The sequence below is a fragment of the Pristiophorus japonicus genome, chromosome 20 (genome assembly GCF_044704955.1).
Source record: "Pristiophorus japonicus isolate sPriJap1 chromosome 20, sPriJap1.hap1, whole genome shotgun sequence".
In the NCBI taxonomy this organism is placed as follows: Eukaryota; Metazoa; Chordata; class Chondrichthyes; family Pristiophoridae; genus Pristiophorus; species Pristiophorus japonicus.
The window spans coordinates 32,265,922-32,284,213 of record NC_091996.1 but is presented as its reverse complement, the minus strand read 5'-3'; the positions used below and the strand labels follow the sequence as shown (position 1 = coordinate 32,284,213).

The window sequence follows — 18,292 nt, the reverse complement described above, 5'->3', positions numbered from 1 at the left end:
AATCCAACACGGAGATCACTTTTGCTAACTTCCAGGTTAATTGCACGATTTAAAAAAGGCAGAAAAATCTACGAGCAGGTCGCTACAGAAACGGCAAGTCCAATCTGGTACGAAATGCAAGCAGGTTTTTCCGCATAAGAGAAATCCACGATCATAATTGTATCTCCTGTGTAACGGCCATAGAATGCGAGAAGACGATGAGAGATTAAGATTTAAAACGCAGCAGTTGCGAGCGCTTTCCCCTCAAAATGTTTTCCTGCAACGTGGTGGCACAAATCGGCCCGTACAAAAGAAACGGAAGTCACCGGTGGCATCACATTCAGTAAACCAAGGACAATTTTCACAGCAACATGAAATATTTCGCACTTTTAGACGGACAAATAAACGCAAAGGCTTTTTTTTTTAAAAAAAGAGCCAGGTCTTGTTTCTTTAATTGAGGAAATAAAAACGCTTAATATCTCGGACAGATGTATTTATTCTTCAATGTCAAATGCATTTTCACGAAATCACAAGACAAAAGCCACACGGTAAGCTGCAGCAGTCCCTTTTACAAAATGAAACACATCCTTATATAGTTTAGAGCAGAAGCGTCACCTACAGCTTTCAACCTTTAGACAGAAACAACCAGCACCTTCAAACACAGAGCCACTTTCCACGCCAGAGGTCAACAGTTGCTGGGGGGGGACACCCCGCACAAAAGCAACGAATCCCCCTCTGAGAACACAATTATTTTAAAAGACCCTAACCACATGCACAAAAAAGGAAAAAAAACCTTCCGCCCAACTCCAGCTTCCGAGTGTTGCCCTTGCTTTCAGTCCAAAATCATATTCCAAAAAAAGCACGTTATTATTTTTTTTTAAATGTTGTACATTTTCTCACACACACAATTTTAAAAGGTTGCACATTTTCTCAATTTTAAAAAGGTTGTATATTTTCTCAATTTTAAAATGTTGTCTATCTTCTCTCTCACACACAATTTTAAAAGGTTGTCCATTTTCTCTCTCACACACAATTTTAAAAGGTTCTCTATTTTCTCTCTCACAATTTTAAAAGGTTGTAAATTTTCTCAGAATTTTTCTCACTGTCCTCTGGAGGCAGCAAGCGCTGTGGGCGCATGTGCGCATGCCCAGAGGGGCCTGGCGGGAGGGGGGGAGGGAGGCTTGCAGCTCACTATTGAGCACAACACCGAATGGAACCTGTACCCGGCTCTACCACACGCGACACAAAACGCCAGTGGAAAATACACACGCATTCCAACAACACACACAAAAAAAGAGCCAGACTTACTCAAATCAATTCGGCGGCGACGGGCCAGGCGTTTCGAAGAATGGGGGAGGGGAAGGGGGGGGGGAGAAACAAATTAAAAGCCGGTTGAGGGAAGGGGGAGAAAGGTAATGCGAGTAAAGTGACTGACTGACCTGCCGCGTCCGACAATACGGGAGGCAGCCCTCACTCTGAGTGCCGGCACCAACCGCCACTCACGTGGGCTTCCGTCGCCGCCTCTCATTGGCGCGCGGCGCGCTCTCCATGGAGACGGGGCCTGCCGCACCTCGCAGCCGGAGCCCGGCTTAGTGAGCAAGTCCCACATCAACCAGGGCCCGTGTTAGTGAGCAAGTCCCACAGCAACCAGGGCCCGGGTTAGTGAGCAAGTCCCACAGCAACCCGGGTCCGGGTTAGTGAGCAAGTCCCACAGCAACCCGGGTCCGGGTTAGTGAGCAAGTCCCACAGCAACCAGGGTCCGGGTTAGTGAGCAAGTCCCACAGCAACCCGAGTCCGGGTTAGTGAGCAAGTCCCACAGCAACCAGGGTCCGACCGACAGTAGAATTATTTACTTTTTTTGGAGGGGGATTGTTGCGAGGCCGAAAGATTTTGAGGCCGACAACGCGGGCGGGCGGGGGCACACTCGACCAAACAGGAGGAGAAGATGACTCAAGTAGAGAGTTGCCCAGACTATGGCGGCGGCAGCAGTCTCAGGACACCAAGGTAAAGCAAGGCAGCGGCAAGTGTTCTTGTCCGTGGGGAGGGAGAGAGGAGAGGTCTCTTGACAATAGGGAAGCTGCTGCTGTGCAGCTCCGTGCATCCTAACAGTCAGAATGCTGGTGGTTTAAGCCATGTAAGTTTTGGGGAAAAGGGAAAGACTTGCATTTATATAGCGCCTTTCACGACCTCCAGACGTCCTAAAGCGCTTTACAACTCTTTTAGTTGTAATCAAGTGCCCAAGCGCAGTCCAAAAACTTTTCAAGTGCCCCCGTCCCAAAGCGCTTTACAGCCTATGAAGTACTTTTGAAATGTAATCATTGTTTTAAGGTAGGAAACAGCAGCAGCCAATCCGCCCACAGCAAGCTCCCACAAATAGCAACGTGATAATGACTTGATAATCTGCTTGTGATGTTGATTGACGGATAAATACTGGAACATGGGTTAGAAAGGAAATTGTCTTGTCAAAAACAATCCTGTTTCCATCATTTCAAATGGAAGAAGGAATATTATTTCAATTGATATAAGGGAAATGCTGGCTGTATTCTGCATTCAATTTAATGTTAACCTTCAACCCTTTCCCGAAAAATAGTTATGGACAGATAATGATTGGATTCAAGTCTCACTGTTTATATATTTTGGTTGAATTCTGTTTATTTTTGGACCTGTTTTTCAGGTTCGTACTGCCTTCCCTCTATGGTCACATGCAGCACTGAAGTCCAGCCTTTAAAACCAAGTAACTCAAGCCAATTTGCACTTCTATTTCTTACTTAACGGTTTGTCTTATTTGAATTTTGTGGACTGTTTGGAAAGGCTGTTATTATCGCTACAGCCTCATTGGTGGATAAATCCTAAAATTAAACACCAAGCTCAGTTAGCAACTTGAGAGATATGCAAATTAATAGAATCATGGATTTAAGCTATTTATGTGGTCCCAATGGTATGTACCAATGTGGTCCCGAAGGACAAATACAGTTTGCTGTATGAAGAGGTAGGAAAGGTATGCAAGAGCAGGAAAAGTATTTTAATCAGAAACTTTGATCAACCTATCATAAACTGGGAAAATCCAAGTGGTTTAGAATCAGTGTTGATAAATGTAATGCAATGCATCAAGGAGGTCGCAAGAAGTAATGCTCAGTTTGATCTGATACTCATTCATTACCTGTAAAATATAAGTGAAACAAAAGTCTTAGCACCCTAGGGCACAACAACCACAGAAGGATAAAGCTTAACATGATCTGTGAATCAGAAGTACGTAAGACCATGGAAAGGCTGCATCTCAATTTCTGGCTTCATTTCACCCTCACACTTTTCATCTTAGAATCATAGAAAAATTACAACACAGAAGGCAGCCATTTGGCCCATCATGTTCATGCCAGTCGAAAAAGAGCTACCCAGTCTAATCCCACCTTCCAGCACTAGGTCCATAACACTGTAGATTACAGCTTTTTAAGTGCACATCCAAGTACTTTTTAAATGTGATGAGGGTTTCTGCCTCTATCAACCTTTCAGGCAGTGAGTTCCAGACCCCCATCACCCTCTGGGTGAAGACATTCTTCCTTATCTCCCCTCTAACCCTTCTACCAACTACTTTAAATCTATGTCCCCTGGTTATTGACCCCTCTGCTAAGGGAAATAGGTCCTTCCTATCTGCTCTATTTAGGCTCCTCAATTTTATACACCTCAATTAAATCTCCCCTCAGCCTCCTCTGTTCCAAAGAAAACAACCCCAGCCTATCCAATCTTTCCTTATAGCTAAAGTTTTCCAGTCCTGGCAACATCCTCGTAAATTTCCTCTGCACACTTTCTAGTGTAATCACGTCCTTCCTGTAATGTGGTAACCAGAACTGCACGCAGTACTTAAGCTGTGGCCTAACTAGCGTTTTATACAGTTCGAGCATAACTTCCCTACTCTTGTATTCTATGCCTCAGCTAATAAAGGAAAGCATTCCGTATGTCTTTTTAACTATTGACCCTGTCCTGCTACCTTTAAGGATCTGTGGACATATACTCCAAGGTCCCTCTGTTGCTCCACACCTTTCAGTATCCTCCCATTTATTGTGTATTCCCTTGCCTTGTCCCTCCCCAATTGCATTACCTCACACTCTTCTGGATTGAATTCCATTTGCTACTTTTCTGCCCAACTGACCAGTTCATCGATATCTCCTTGCAGTTCTTCAGTTACCCGGTGGGCGGGGGCAAGTTGATTGGGGGACCTCCCAGTGGGTCTGCTCCTAGGCATAGCAAAACCTGCCATCTACAGGTCCACGATGCGCAGGATCCGCAGGGAGGGTCGCTCCATCTGTTTGCTGCTCTACTGAGGCCTTGCGTGTGCCTGGGTGACCATGAAACGAGAGCACATGGCATCTAGCAGTACACTGAAGTCTTCCTAAACTGATACACATTTTGTATCCTTAACCATGACAACTAGATTGTCTAATATCGCACCTACAATTTTAATTGATTAGGCCATGTATATCAGTGGTACCCTGATTTTCTTGAGGAGGGTACTTGTAGTGGAAATTTTGTGCTGGTGTCTTTGAATTAATGTGCTGTGCCACTCTTTTGGTTTATTCAAAAAGAGTCCTAAGTAAGGAGCTAGGAACATAACTTTAACAGAGCTAAATTCAATGAAATGAGGGAACAACTAAAGGAAATATATCGGGCGAGGTTGATAGAAACATAGAAAATAGGTGCAGGAGTAGGCCATTCGGCCCTTCGAGCCCGCACCACCATTCTTTAAGATCATGGCTGATCATTCACCTCAGTACCCCATTCCTGCTTTCTCCCCATACCCCTTGACCCCTTTAGCCGTAAGGGCCATATCTAACTCCCTCTTGAATATATCCAATGCACTGGCATCAACAACTCTCTGTGGTAGGGAATTCCACAGGTTAACAACTCTCTTGAGTAAAGAAGTTTCTCCTCATCTCAGTCCTAAATGGCTTGACCCTTATCCTTAGACTATGTTTCCTGGTTCTGGACTTCCCCAAAATCGGCAACATTATTTCAGTAGAAGTCAAATGGACTAACATCTTTAGAGATACAGTGCTGAGAATACAGTATAACTGCATTCCCAAAACCAAGCACAGACTAACCAAACATGACTCTAAACTGATCAACAAATTCAAGTGAGATGAAGAGGTAAAATGGGTGAAAGGAGAAGGGGCTCAAAGGAATGAATGCAAGAGAATGCTGATAGATTTTAAAAGGATGATCAGAGGTGCAAAGAGAGAGATAGAAAAAAAACACAGCAGCTGAAGCTAAACATAACAGTAAAATATTCATTCAGTACCACAACAGCAAGAGAAAAGTCAGAGAAGAAGTGAAAACCATACAAGAGGGGCAAAACTGAGGATGAGCAAAAACAGTAAATATTCTAAATGATTACTTCCTCTAAGAATTCACAAATAAACAATATGTCCTCCCCAAGGAAAGTCAATAAGCAACTTTGATATCAAAGAGTTGGAAGTACGGGAAAGGCTAAAAGGGATGAAAACAAAAATCTCCAGGGATGGATGTTATCCCAAAGTACTAAGGGCGACAAGCGAGGAGATTTTTGAGGCACTAACCATCATGAGATAGTCATCAGACACGAGGGAGGTAGAAGTAGATTGGAAATAGGCTAATGCTGTCCTCATATTCAAAAACAGACACAGAACCCATTACTCTTCCATTCCATGTAAAATAATGGAATGAATTGTCAGGAGCAAACTTAAGGATCATCTGTACAATAACAATCTGCTAAACTGTAGTCAACATGGATTGAAGGGGAAGATAATACCTGACCAGCCTTTTTGACTTCTTTGAGAAAATTACAATCCAAATGGACTGCGGTGTACCTTGGCTTCCAGAAGGCTTTTGATAAAGTTCCACACTAAAGATTATTCATTAAATTCAAAGTTATGAGAATACATTGTAAGCTTTGAGAATGGATAAAAAACTAGCTTGAGAATTTGCAGATGACTCAAAGATTAATGAGAAAGCGGGTTGTGTAGAGGACACAGAGAGGCTGCAAAGAGATTTAGATAGGTTAAGCGAATGGGCTAAGGTTTGGCAGATGGAATACAATGTCGGAAAATGTGAGGTCATCCACCTTGGGGGGAAAAAAACAGTAAAAGGGAATATTATTTGAATGGGGAGAAATTACAACATGCTGCGGTGCAGAGGGACCTGGGGTCCTTGTGCATGAAACTCTTTGAGTTTATCTGTAAAACAAAACATTAAACCGTGCCACCCGACCTGGGTGACACACCAGACATTTACAAGGCCCTTTTTTTTTTTTCCATTTTTTTTTTGTGTTTTTCTCTTTTTTGGGGGGGGCACTAAAATCACAATTTTTCCCCAGTGCCCCCTATAAAAGGGGAGGGGGACACTAAAAGCACCGGCAATTAAAACAAATTAAACTTTAAAACGTAAAATCAAATTAAAATTTGGTTGCCGGGCGTGATGATGCACTCCAGTCTCCTTGTGCATGAAACTCTTTTAGAGTCTACCTGTAAAACAAAAAACATTAAACCGTGCCACCCGCCCTGGATGACACAGCAGACATTTACAAGGCCCTTTTTTTTTTCCTTTTTTGTGTTTTTCTTTTTTTTTGGGCACTAAAATCAAGTTTTTCCCCAGTGCCCCCTATAAAAGGGAAGGGGGACACTAAAAGCACCGTCAATTAAAACAAATTAAACTTTAAAACGTAAAATCAAATTAAAATTTGGTTGCCGGGCGTGATGATGCACTCCAGTCTCCTTGTGCATGAAACTCTTTTTGGAGTTTATCTGCAAAATAAAAACATTAATTGGTGCCACCCGCCCTGGATGACACAGCAGACATTTACAAGGCCCCTTTTTTTTTCTTTCTTTTTTTTTTGGTTTTTTTTTGGGGCGCTAAAATCAAATTTTTTCCAGTGCCCCCTATAAAAGGGGAGGGGGACACTAAAAGCACCAGCAATTAAAACAAATTAAACTTTAAAACGTAAAATCAAATTAAAATTTGGTTGTCGGGCGTAATGATGCACTCCAGTCTCCTTGTGCATGAAACTCTTTTTGGAGTTTATCTGCAAAACAAAAACATTAATCGGTGCCACCCGACCTGGATGACACGCCAGACATTTACAAGGCCCTCTTTTTTTTGTTTTTTTTGGGGGTTTTTTTGTGTGTTTCTTTTTTTTTTTAGGCACTAAAATCACCTTTTTTCCCCAGTGCCCCCTATAAAAGGGAAGAGGACACTAAAAGCACCGGCAATTAAAACAAATTAAACTTTAAAACGTAAAATCAAATTAAAATTTGGTTGCCGGGCGTGATGATGCACTCCAGTCTCCTTGTGCATGAAACTCTTTTTGGAGTTTATCTGCAAAATAAAAACATTAATCGGTGCCACCCGCCCTGGATGACACAGCAGACATTTACAAGGCCCCTTTTTTTTTCTTTCTTTTTTTTTGGTTTTTTTTTTGGGGCGCTAAAATCAAATTTTTTCCAGTGCCCCCTATAAAAGGGGAGGGGGACACTAAAAGCACCAGCAATTAAAACAAATTAAACTTTAAAACGTAAAATCTAATTAAAATTTGGTTGCCGGGCGTGATGATGCACTCCAGTCTCCTTGTGCATGAAACTCTTTTTGGAGTTTATCTGCAAAACATAAAACATTAAACCGTGCCACCCGACCTGGGTGACACACCAGACATTTACAAGGCCCTTTTTTTCCTTTTTTTGTGTTTTTTTTTCTTTTTTTCCTTTTTTTTGGTTTTTTTTTTTGGGCGCTAAAATCACATTTTTCCAAGTGCCCCCTATAAAAGGGGAGGGGGACACTAAAAGCACCGGCAATTAAAACAAATTAAACTTTAAAACGTAAAATCAAATTAAAATTTGGTTGCCGGGCGTGATGATGCACTCCAGTCTCCTTGTGCATGAAACTCTTTTTGGAGTTCATCTGCAAAACAAAAAACATTAAACCGTGCCACCCGACCTGGGTGACACACCAGACATTTACAAGGCCCTTTTTTTCCCCTTTTTTTTTTGTGTTTTTCTTTTTTTGTTTTTTTTTGGGGCACTAAAATCACAATTTTCCCCAGTGCCCCCTATAAAAGGGAAGGGGGACTCTAAAAGCACCGGCAATTAAAACAAATTAAACTTAAAAAACGTAAAATCAAATTAAAATTTGGTTACCGGGCGTGATGATGCACTCCAGTCCCTCCGGTGCCCACCTCTCGCGGAAGGCCGCGAGCGTACCGGTGGACACCGCGTGCTCCATCTCCAAGGACACCCTGGACCGGATGTAAGAGCGGAAGAGAGGCAGGCAGTCAGGTTGAACGACCCCCTCGACCGCCCGCTGCCTGGACCGGCTGATGGCACCCTTGGCCGTGCCCAGGAGCAGTCCTACGAGGAGGCCTTCGGACCTACCCGCTCCCCTCCGCACAGGGTGCCCAAAGATCAGGAGAGTGGGACTGAAGTGCAGCCAGAATTTCAGGAGCAGCCCCTTCAAATAATGGAACAGGGGCTGCAACTTTGTGCACTCAATAAAAACATGGAACACGGACTCCTCCAGACCGCAGAAATTGCAGGCGGCCTGGGAGTCCGTGAACCGGCTTAAAAATTTATTGCACGGCACTGCTCCGTGCACCACCCTCCAGGCCAAGTCCCCGATGAATAGTGGGAGGACCCCTGCGTAGGGTGCCCTCCATCGGGGACCCCCGCCTCCTCCGGACGGCAAGATGGTATGCCATGGCGTGTCCGGACGGCCGGCGAGGATGGCAAAGTTGAGAGTGTGCAGGAGCAGCCCGTACAGGAAACCCCTCCGCGCGGAACTGAAAGGCACGGAGGGGATTTCCCCGAGGCGGCTCAAGTTGTGAGGCGCCGGCCCCCGAGGGAGGTTCCGGGGTTTGGCGCCGATGAGGAATTCCGTCCGGACGGGGGTCAGTTCGGACGGGATCTCCCCTCGTGCTTGAGCCTCCTCGATGCATCTAACGGAGTCAGGGCCCAGAGCTGTTTTTAGCGACTCGATGGCATCGGCCGCGTGGCGGACGTTGGCAGAATTTAGGCGCCGCGCCAGCGTGTCTGGCGCCATCCAGCCCGCTCCTCCGCCATCGAGCAGGTCCCTGACCCTGGTCACCTCACCAGCCACAGCCCTCTCTTCCGACCGCCACATGAAACCTCGGTCGTGGAGGTACGGATTCCCGAGCAGCGGCTCCTGCAGGACGGCCGCCACTCCAGCCGGCGGAGAGCTGCGCTTGGTGGAGACTTTGTTCCAGACCCTGATGAGTTCCTTGTAAAAGACAGGCAGCTCCCGGAGGGCGGTCCTGACACCCCCCACGTTCACAAACAGGAGCTGCGTGTCGTAATTGAGGTCGCGCTGCTGGCGGAAGAAATACGTCGCCAGAGCACACCACCTAGGAGGGGGCTCGACGTAAAGGTATCTCTGCAGGGTCTGAAGACGGAAAGTCGCGAGCTGGGCGCTGACGCACACCAACGACTGACCGCCCTCCTCAAGCGGGAGACTCAAGACCGCAGCAGAGACCCAGTGCTTCCTGTTGTTCCAGAAGAAGTCCACCAGCTTCTTCTGTATCTTGGCGACAAACGCAGGGGGAGGGGTCAAAGTGACCAGCCGGTACCACAACATTGCGGCCACCAGCTGGTTTATGACTAGCGCTCGACCCATGTAGGACAGCACTCGGAGCAGTCCTGTCCAGCGCCCTAGGCGAGCGGCGACCTTGGCCTCCAGCTCCTGCCAGTTCGCCGGCCAGGCTTCCTCGTCGGGGTTAAGGTAGACTCCCAGATAGAGGAGATGGGTCGTGCTCCAGGCAAAAGGCCTGAGCTCCTCCGGCAGGGAGTCCACCCGCCACTGACCCACCAGGAGTCCGGAACATTTCTCCCAGTTGATCCTGCCGGAGGACGCGGCCGAGTAAATCTCCTGGCACTCACGCATCCTCCGCAGGTCAGCGGGATCCTCTACCGCGAGGAGCACGTCATCGGCGTAAGCCGAGAGGACGACCCCCACGCCCGGCCCTTGCAGAGCCAGTCCCGTCAACCTCGTCCGCAAGAGGCGCAGGAAAGGCTCCACGCAAACGGCGTATAACTGGCCGGACATGGGGCATCCCTGGCGCACCCCTCTCCTAAAGCGAAGGGGCGTCGTCAAGGACCCGTTAACCTTAATCAGACACTCCGCGGCGGCGTAGAAAAGTCGGATCCGGGCGACGAAATGCGTCCCGAACCCGAAAGCGCGCAGAGTTCCGAGCAGATAGTCGTGATCCACCCTGTCGAACGCCTTCTCTTGGTCGAGGGATAGGAAGGCGACCGACAGACCAGCCTCCTGGGAACAATGGATGAGGTCCCGGACCAGATGGATGTTATCGTGGATTGTCCGGCCCGGGACCGTGTAGGACTGGTCTGGGTGGATCATGTGGTCCAGCACGGCACCAAGGCGAGCAGACATCGCCCTGGCGAAGATTTTGTAGTCCGTGCTGAGGAGGGAGACCGGGCGCCAGTTCTTAAGGAGGCGGAGATCGCCCTTCTTAGGCAGCAGGACGATGACTGCCCTGCGCCAAGAGAGGGGCACCTCCCCGGTCGCCAGACTTTCCCCCAGGACCCCCGCGTAGTCGCTCCCCAGGACGTCCCAGAACGCCCTGTGGAACTCCACGGTCAGCCCGTCCAGCCCCGGGGATTTTCCCCTCGAGAGCCGGTCGAGGGCACCGGTCAGCTCCGCCAGGCTTAGCGGAGCTTCCAGATTTTCGGCGCCCTCCGGGCTGACTTTCAGCAGGTCCTCCCACAAAACTCTACGCGCTTCCTCGGTGGACGGATCCGGAGAGAACAGAGCCCCGTAATATTCACAGGCCCTGTTGTTGACACCCTCCGGATCCGAGACGAGAGAGCCGTCGTCGGCCAGCAGCGTCAAGAGCTGCTTACGGACACTCTGCCTTTTTTCCAGCAAGTAGAAGAAGGGGGAGCCGCGGTCCAGATCCCGCAGGAACCGGATCCGCGACCTCACGAACGCGCCTCGGGACCCAACGAGCTGCAGGTCCTTCAGCGCGGCCTTCTTTGCTTCGTACACCGTCCGCAGGGCCGGGTCCTGGACGACTTGACCGAGACGGGATTCCAGGTCGAGCACCTCTTTTTCTAGGCGCCCGACTCTGGCCGCCCGCCTCTTGGTCGACCCCCTCGCGTACTCTTGACAGAAGACGCGGACGTGAGCCTTGCCCACGTCCCACCATAGCCTCAAGGAGGGGAAGCCCCCCTGCTTCCTTCTCCAGTCGGACCAGAATCGACGGAACGAGTCCTGGAACCGCACGTCCTCCAGCAGCCGGTTGTTAAAATGCCAGTACGCGGACCCCGTCCTCGCGCGGAGCGAAGCGAGCTCCGCCCACACCAGGTGGTGGTCCGAAAACGGCACCGGCCGCATGGAGGCCGCCGGGACGCAGGAAACGTACGCCCGAGACACGTAAAGGCGGTCGACTCTAGACCATCCAACTCCAGGCCTCACCCAAGTAAAGGCGCTGGAGTCGGGGTGGAGATTTCGCCAGACGTCCACCAAGTCGAAGGACCCGACCAGGTCCCTCAACTTCTCCATCGCCGTCATGCACTGCGGGGCACCGGAGCGGTCCCTCGCCTCGAGGGTGCAGTTAAAATCCCCCCCGAGGACAATGCAGTCGCCGACGTCGACGGAGCCAAGAAGAGCGGACACCTCTTCAAAGAAGCGCGTCTGCTGTGGGCCGGTCTGAGGGGCGTACACGTTCACGAGATGGAGCGGCACGTCCCCCAGGCGAACCGTTACGTGCAGCAAGCGGCCTGGCACGGGCTCCTCGACCCCCAAGATCTCCGGCTGAAAATGCGGGCCCAGCAAGATGGCCACCCCACTAGAAGTGGCGGTGAGGTGGCTCATGCGGACCTCTACTTGCCATTCCAGGAGCCACGTGGCTTCGTCTCCCGGAACGGTGTGGGTTTCTTGCAGGAAGCACACCGCATATTTCCCCTCCCGCAGGAGCGAAAAATTGTCAAATCTACGGCGTGCCCCTCTGCCGCCGTTGATGTTGAGGCTGGCTATGGTTATCTTCATGACTAGAGCATAGTGCAACCTCTACCTAACCTATTGTGGGGGAGGAGTGGAGTCGTTTGTTGACCTCCACTCCTTCAGCAGCCCAGCGAGGAACTTTTTGAGCCGGCGCAGCTCAAGGCCTTGAGCCTTTGAAAAGGGCCCGCCCGCGGCCATGGTTTTAGCGGCGGCGCGGACGGACGCGACGAGCAGCCCCGGCTCGGACCATCTTTCCAGGGCCAGACGGGCTTGGTCGCGGCGACCCCGGCACTGGACCAAAAAGTCCCGGAGTTCCTCTGCGGGAATGAGGAGGGTCTCCGTGGCGGCCGCGAGCAGATCCACCGCCTCACTGGCGATGGACTCGAGATCTTCACCCGCGTCCTCCACCGAGTCCCCGTCCCCCTCCGGGAGGTCGCCGCTAGCAGCCGGCCCGTCGACCGCACGAGGTACGGCAAACGGCCCGGCCGCTCCATCTGGCCCCGGCTCTGCCCCGATCCCACCCCCAGGATCGTCGGCAGAGGAGTCCCCACTGGGCTCTTTTAAAATTGGTGCTGGGTCGGGAAGCGACAGCGAAAGGGGTTCCCCCTCCGCCCCAGGAACCGGGGAACAGGGAGAGACCCGGTCAAAGTAATGTTCCAGGTCCTCCAAATCCCCCAGCTCCACAGTAGGGGGCGAGGGTTGTTGTTCTTCTCCCTCCCCGCCGCCACCGCCCAGCCCAGCGTGTACAGATTCATTAAAATTGTTCATATTTTCAGTTTCTGCCGAGTCGAGCAAATCCCGGGGGAAGTTGGGTATTGGCTGGGCGGGCTCAGGTTCGGCCTTTTCGGCCCCGCCCGCCTCAGTCCCCGGGATGCTCGACCCGGCGGCTACGCATTCTTCCGCTGGCCCCACGCCCCCCACGACAGGCAGATCTTCCACGCCCTCCCCAGGAGGCAGCGGCTGGGCAGCCTCGACTGCCTCACCCTCCCCGGGGACAGACTCCTCGCGCCTGCAGCGCAATTTGGGGGCGCTGGTGGGGGACGCGGGACACGTGGCGGGCACCGCCTCCTCCGCGGAGGGATATTGTTCCCCCTCCGCCTCTTTGGGGCGGTGCCTCTTTTTGTTCCTGGGGGTGCGCGAAGGCAGGGAGACCTCCATGTCTGCCGAGGCCTCCCGCTCCGCCCCCCCCTTTTCCTTTTCTTGCCCGCGCCCGGGCCCCTCTGCGGTATTGGTCAAGGGCTCAGGCACGGGCTCAGGGCACCCCGCGCTCGCCGGTGACGGGGTTGGGCTGAGCGCGGTGGTCAAATTTTCTGCTGCACTGAGGGGATCCGCCTCTGGATGTTTTGCCTTCTTTCGCGCCTTCTTTCCGGTCGGACGCTCTCCCTCCCCCCAGCCGGAGGCCGTGAAAACAAAGGCCCCCGGCGATGCCCGCGCACCTACGGCTCCCGGCACGCGGACGCAACTAGGGGGAGGGGTGGCGGCGGCGCCAGCCTTGGCCGCCTTCGGTGGTTTGGCGGCCTTGGAGGCGGGGCAGTTCTTGCGAACGTGCCCCACCTCCCTGCAGGCATGGCACCGCACGCCGTCCGACATCCAAAAGACGCGGTAGGCAGTCCCCTCGTGCACCACATTAAAATAACCCTCCGTCGTCTCCTCCCGCGCCAGCCGGACAAAGAGCTGGCGGCGGAAGGAGAACACGTGGCGCAGGCTGTTCTCCCGGAGGCCAAGCGGCATGGGGTTGATCCCCGACCTTACCTCCCCCAGCTGGTGTAGGTGAGGGAGGAGGAGCTCAGCGGGAACAAAGGGCGGGACGTTCGATATGATGACCCTCTGTGCGGTGGCCTCAAGTGGATCCACCGGCAGGAACGTCCCGCCCACCGTGAGCCCCTTTTCGAGGGCCAGGGACACCGCCTGCTCCGACCCCAGGAAGAACACGGCCTTCCCAGACATCTTGGAGGCTGCGACAATGGCCGAGGGGCTGACTACCCCAGCCATCGCCCGCACGCACTCCTCGATGCTCATTGTGGAGTGAGTGTAGCTCTTGACCCCGTGTTTCTTAGTTATTAGTTTGAATGGTGGCAGGGCAGCAGGTGGCGCAGGAGGCACCGTGGATGTGGATGCCGCCTGCGCATAAGTCCTAGCTGGCCCTGCCACCGGCGTGGATGGGGTCGCCATCACGGGGTCCCTTTAAGGGCTACACCCAACCCAAAGTCACAGGCCTTAATGGTCTTAATTGGCCTCGTATCGAAAGACTGAGCAGAGGAGCTCTTAACGAGGCACACCTCTCCCCTAGTTGGCAATTGGGGAGGGGCCTTGCTCCCTCTGCTCAGTTGTTTTTTTTTTAAATTAGGAGGAAGGGCTCTCAGAGAGAGAGAGGGGAGAGACAGAGAGATAGAGAAAAGGGGGTGCAGGAAAAGAGGGAGGCTGCAAGGGCAGGTCTCCCCTCACAGCGATGGGTGGGTGTTTTTCTTGGGGTGCACTCCCCAGATGGCAAAACAAAACAAAAACACAGTCTTTGGGTTGGTCTTCAGGTGGGGGGAGAAGATGTCTTCACCTGGGGCAGCTAGAGCCAACCAGGCACACACTCCCAACGATGTTCTTAGGTTAATTTAAGAAATCTTCAGCCTGGTAGCTCCAGCTATCCCAGGCTAGGCAATTGGGGGGGGAGGGGGTTCAATTGTGTGTGGGGCCTAGTTGTAAGCAAGGCTCCCACACACACTTCCACACACACACACCCCCCGCGATGTTCCGGCCCTCAGTGGTCTTCTTTCCTACCCCCACCGATATAACAAAGTATTTTTGGGAAATGCACCCACACCCACCTGTAGAAGATGTAGAGTCACCCTCCTTCCACACTGGATGTTGTTTTGGTCTTTCCCCCTCTCTCCAACTCTTTGTAGAAATGGTAGAATTGTACAAAGTTTTCTGCTTTTTCCTCCTCTCCCTCTGGGTGAAAGTTGGTGGTGAAGCCCCTTCCTTCCTTCTCTTCCTGGGCTGTTCTCAGGGCTCTCAAGGCCTTCCAGGCAAGAGCAAAAGTTGATAGCTGCTCTCCTCACTGCAGCTCAGCTCCAACTGTGCAGGACACGCCTCCACTGCTCCACAATTGGTTCTTGTGCATGAAATCACAGAAGGATAGTTTGCAGGTGCAGCAGGTAATCAGGAAGGCAAATGGAATGTTGGCCTTCATTGCGAGAGGGATGGAGTACAAAAGCAGGGAGGTCCTGCTGCAACTGTATCGGGTATTGGTGAGGCCGCACCTGGAGTACTGCGTGCAGTTTTGGTCACCTTAAGGAAGGATATACTAGCTTTGGAGGGGGTACAGAGATGATTCACTAGGCTGATTCCGGAGATGAGGGGGTTACCTTATGATGATAGATTGAGTAGACTGGGTCTTTACTCATTGGAGTTCAGAAGAATGAGGGGTGATCTTATAGAAACATTTAAAATAATGAAAGGGATAGACAAGATAGAGGCAGAGAGGTTGTTTCCACTGGTTGGGGAGACTAGAACTAGGGGGCACAGCCTCAAAATACGGGGGAGCCAATTTAAAACTGAGTTGAGAAGGAATTTCTTCTCCCAGAGGGTTGTGAATCTGTGGAATTTCTGCCCAAGGAAGCAGTTGAGGCTAGCTCATTGAATGTATTCAAATCACAGATAGATAGATTTTTAACCAATAAGGGAATTAAGGGTTATGGGGAGCGGGCGGGTAAGTGGAGCTGAGTCCACGGCCAGATCAGCCATGATCTTTTTGAATGGCGGAGCAGGCTTGAGGGGCTAGATGGCCTACTCCTGTTCCTAATTCTTATGTAAACAATGTGTACTCATTGGAGGAATAATGTTGGGTGGGGGGGTTATTGTGTAGGGTTAGGCCAGAGCTCTGTGTTAAATGATCTGGATTCAGAAACTTAATACAAAATGGTCAAATTTGAGATGCTACAAATTAGGAGGACCAGCTCAGAAATTACAGAATAAGTTAGACAAAGTTACATCAGACTTGGATGACTTTGGAGAAATTGCCTAAACCCTACCTAAACCTCTCCGCCTCTCTACCTCTCTTTCCTCCTTTAAGACCCTCCTAAAAACATACCTCTTTGACCAAGCTTTTGGTCACCTGCGCTAGTTTCTACATATGTGGCTCGGTGTCAAATATTTTATCTCATCATACTCCTGTGAAGCACCTTGGGACGTTTCACTACATTAAATGCACTATATAAATACAGGTTGTTGTTGAGAGAACCAAAGCACAAACATTAACTGATGTATGGTTTAATACTGAACAGAGATGTACAGAACTTTAGATCTGAATGTTTAGGAACAATGGAATATTAAATTTAATGGACACAAATGTAAAGTGCTACACATAAGAAAGAAAAGCAGATGACATGCATACTTCATATTTGGGAAATAGTGAAATAGATATGGGTAATAAGGAGTCTTAGTAGATTCAATGTCCAAGTAGTGCAGAGCAGCATTCAACAAAACCGATAGGATGTTGAATTACATATCCAAAACACTAAATCAGAGGATGTAGTGATCAAATCTTAGTGTCTGGTCAGACTGCACCTGTATACTGCTTCCGGATCTGACCAAGAAATAAGAGACATTCAAGTGCTGAAGGCATGAGTCTGATCCCTAGAATCAGGAGTCTAAATTATGAAGAAAAACTGGTGAAACATGAGCTTTTCAGTTTAGAAAGGAATTGTCTCGGAGGTGATAATATAGAGTTATATAAGGTTTTTAATGATGTAGAAGTTAACCCAGAATATTACTTAAAATTAAACTATGGGAATAGAACAAGGGGATATGGAGATAAGAGAATGTAAAATTTAATTTTTTTTTTAAATCTCCAACAATAATTAAAATAAGAAAGAATGAGATACCACACTTTGTAAATGTATATTTTCAGTGCTAGTGAGGTTGTTTGATAATAATTAGACTTATCACACCATTAAAGTTCACTTACACTTGAATGAACAAGCCGTAACTTTTTCTGGCATGTTGAGTGGATGTCTAGTGTGTAAGTACCTCAACTTCACACCTTCATGTATTTTATTACCGAATCTCTCAGTGAGGTACTGATGTAGCGAGAAGCAGGGCAAATTGGACAGCAACTTCCTGATTTACTGCATAATAACAGTGATCGCTGATATCCTCACCGTTATTATTCCTGCAAAATCCGAATAATGGCGACTGGGCAGTAAAGGTTGCGCCGGGAACAGTTTGCGCATCAGTAAATAAAATTGGGCAGCTGGGCGCTGAGTCGGGGGGCGCAGCGTTAAGGGGGTGTTGTACACCTCTCTCGGCGTTAGCATGGGAAAATCTCGAGCTTAAAGAGTCGGGCCGGGAGCGTTCCGAGAAAAAAAACACAAAAACATTCCCAAAACATAGCTCACGCCACCACAACATAAATCTCAAAAAAAATTAAAAGCAAGAACAATCACATTTGCCTTAAGAGTCCATTTCTTATCTCTCTGCAGTCGGTATCGTTGGACTGCCTGATTCCCCAGGTGTTCACTGCGAGGAGCGCTGCGGGGCGTATGGGTCGGGCTGAAGTCAAAACTCACGCCAGTTTCACAACCATTGGCGTTGCACACCGGACACAGCTCTTCCGGGTGGTGCTATTCCGTGCCGCCACAAAACCAGACCCGTGGATCCCTGCGGGGTGCAGGAGGCTGACTGCCTGCCCAGAAGACCTCACCGCCGCTATTGCAGCCGCATCGGAGCGCAGAAGACCCGAAATCGCGCCCCTTGGAGTTTTGCTAAGCTTTTACTATTACAATACACCTCATCAGCTTTTTCCTTTTCCTTAACAGTTGTGGTTTAATCCTTTCAATGCATGTTTCTCTGTAATATTTTGAAAATAAATATATTTCTGCCATAGAAATTCCTTGGGGCCTTGTCCAATTTCTCAACAGCAACTCATCTTGTAGAAGCATCGCTGGAATTTGGGAACTCAACTAAATCTTATGACACTCTAGTGGAAGTATTTGAATGAATTATAATAATTATTTTCCACTGACGAGAACAAATATTTCTTACCTTCCTACATTTTGACTGCCTTCTGTCAGGAACACGTTCCTGATCAAAATTTATGCCACTATGGTACACTGACTGAACAACTAAGGGAAACAAACTCCCCTTTGTACTGGGACACCATGGAGTTAGTTTATTGGTGGCTGTGTATGGAATATATGCTGATACTTTCCCATTCATATTGTTAGGAAAATACATCACTCTGCAGATCAACTATGAAACATTCTCTCAGTTCCCAGATGACACAACAGCTATTTTTAGAAATATGGATTTCTCTCATATATTTCCT

General features: G+C 49.6%; 1 protein-coding gene and 1 long non-coding RNA gene across 4 annotated transcripts in view; one reads left to right on the top strand and one right to left on the bottom strand.

Moving 5' to 3' along the window:
- strbp (spermatid perinuclear RNA binding protein) overlaps positions 1 to 1,486 on the bottom strand; it is a 178,730-nt gene extending 177,244 nt beyond the window's left edge. Inside the window, exon 1 of one of the 3 annotated variants that reach the window (XM_070862708.1) lies at positions 1,288 to 1,486. The gene's annotated coding sequence lies outside the window, so the exon portion shown is untranslated. The remainder of the gene's footprint in view (positions 1 to 1,287) is intronic. The other 2 variants (XM_070862703.1, XM_070862705.1) reach the window with 2 other exon arrangements.
- Positions 1,424 to 17,854, top strand: LOC139232469 (uncharacterized). Its single transcript, XR_011588012.1, has 3 exons — positions 1,424 to 1,983; positions 2,654 to 2,713; positions 17,448 to 17,854. It is a non-coding gene; the product is annotated as an uncharacterized lncRNA (long non-coding RNA).
- Positions 17,855 to 18,292: the final 438 nt, after the last annotated feature.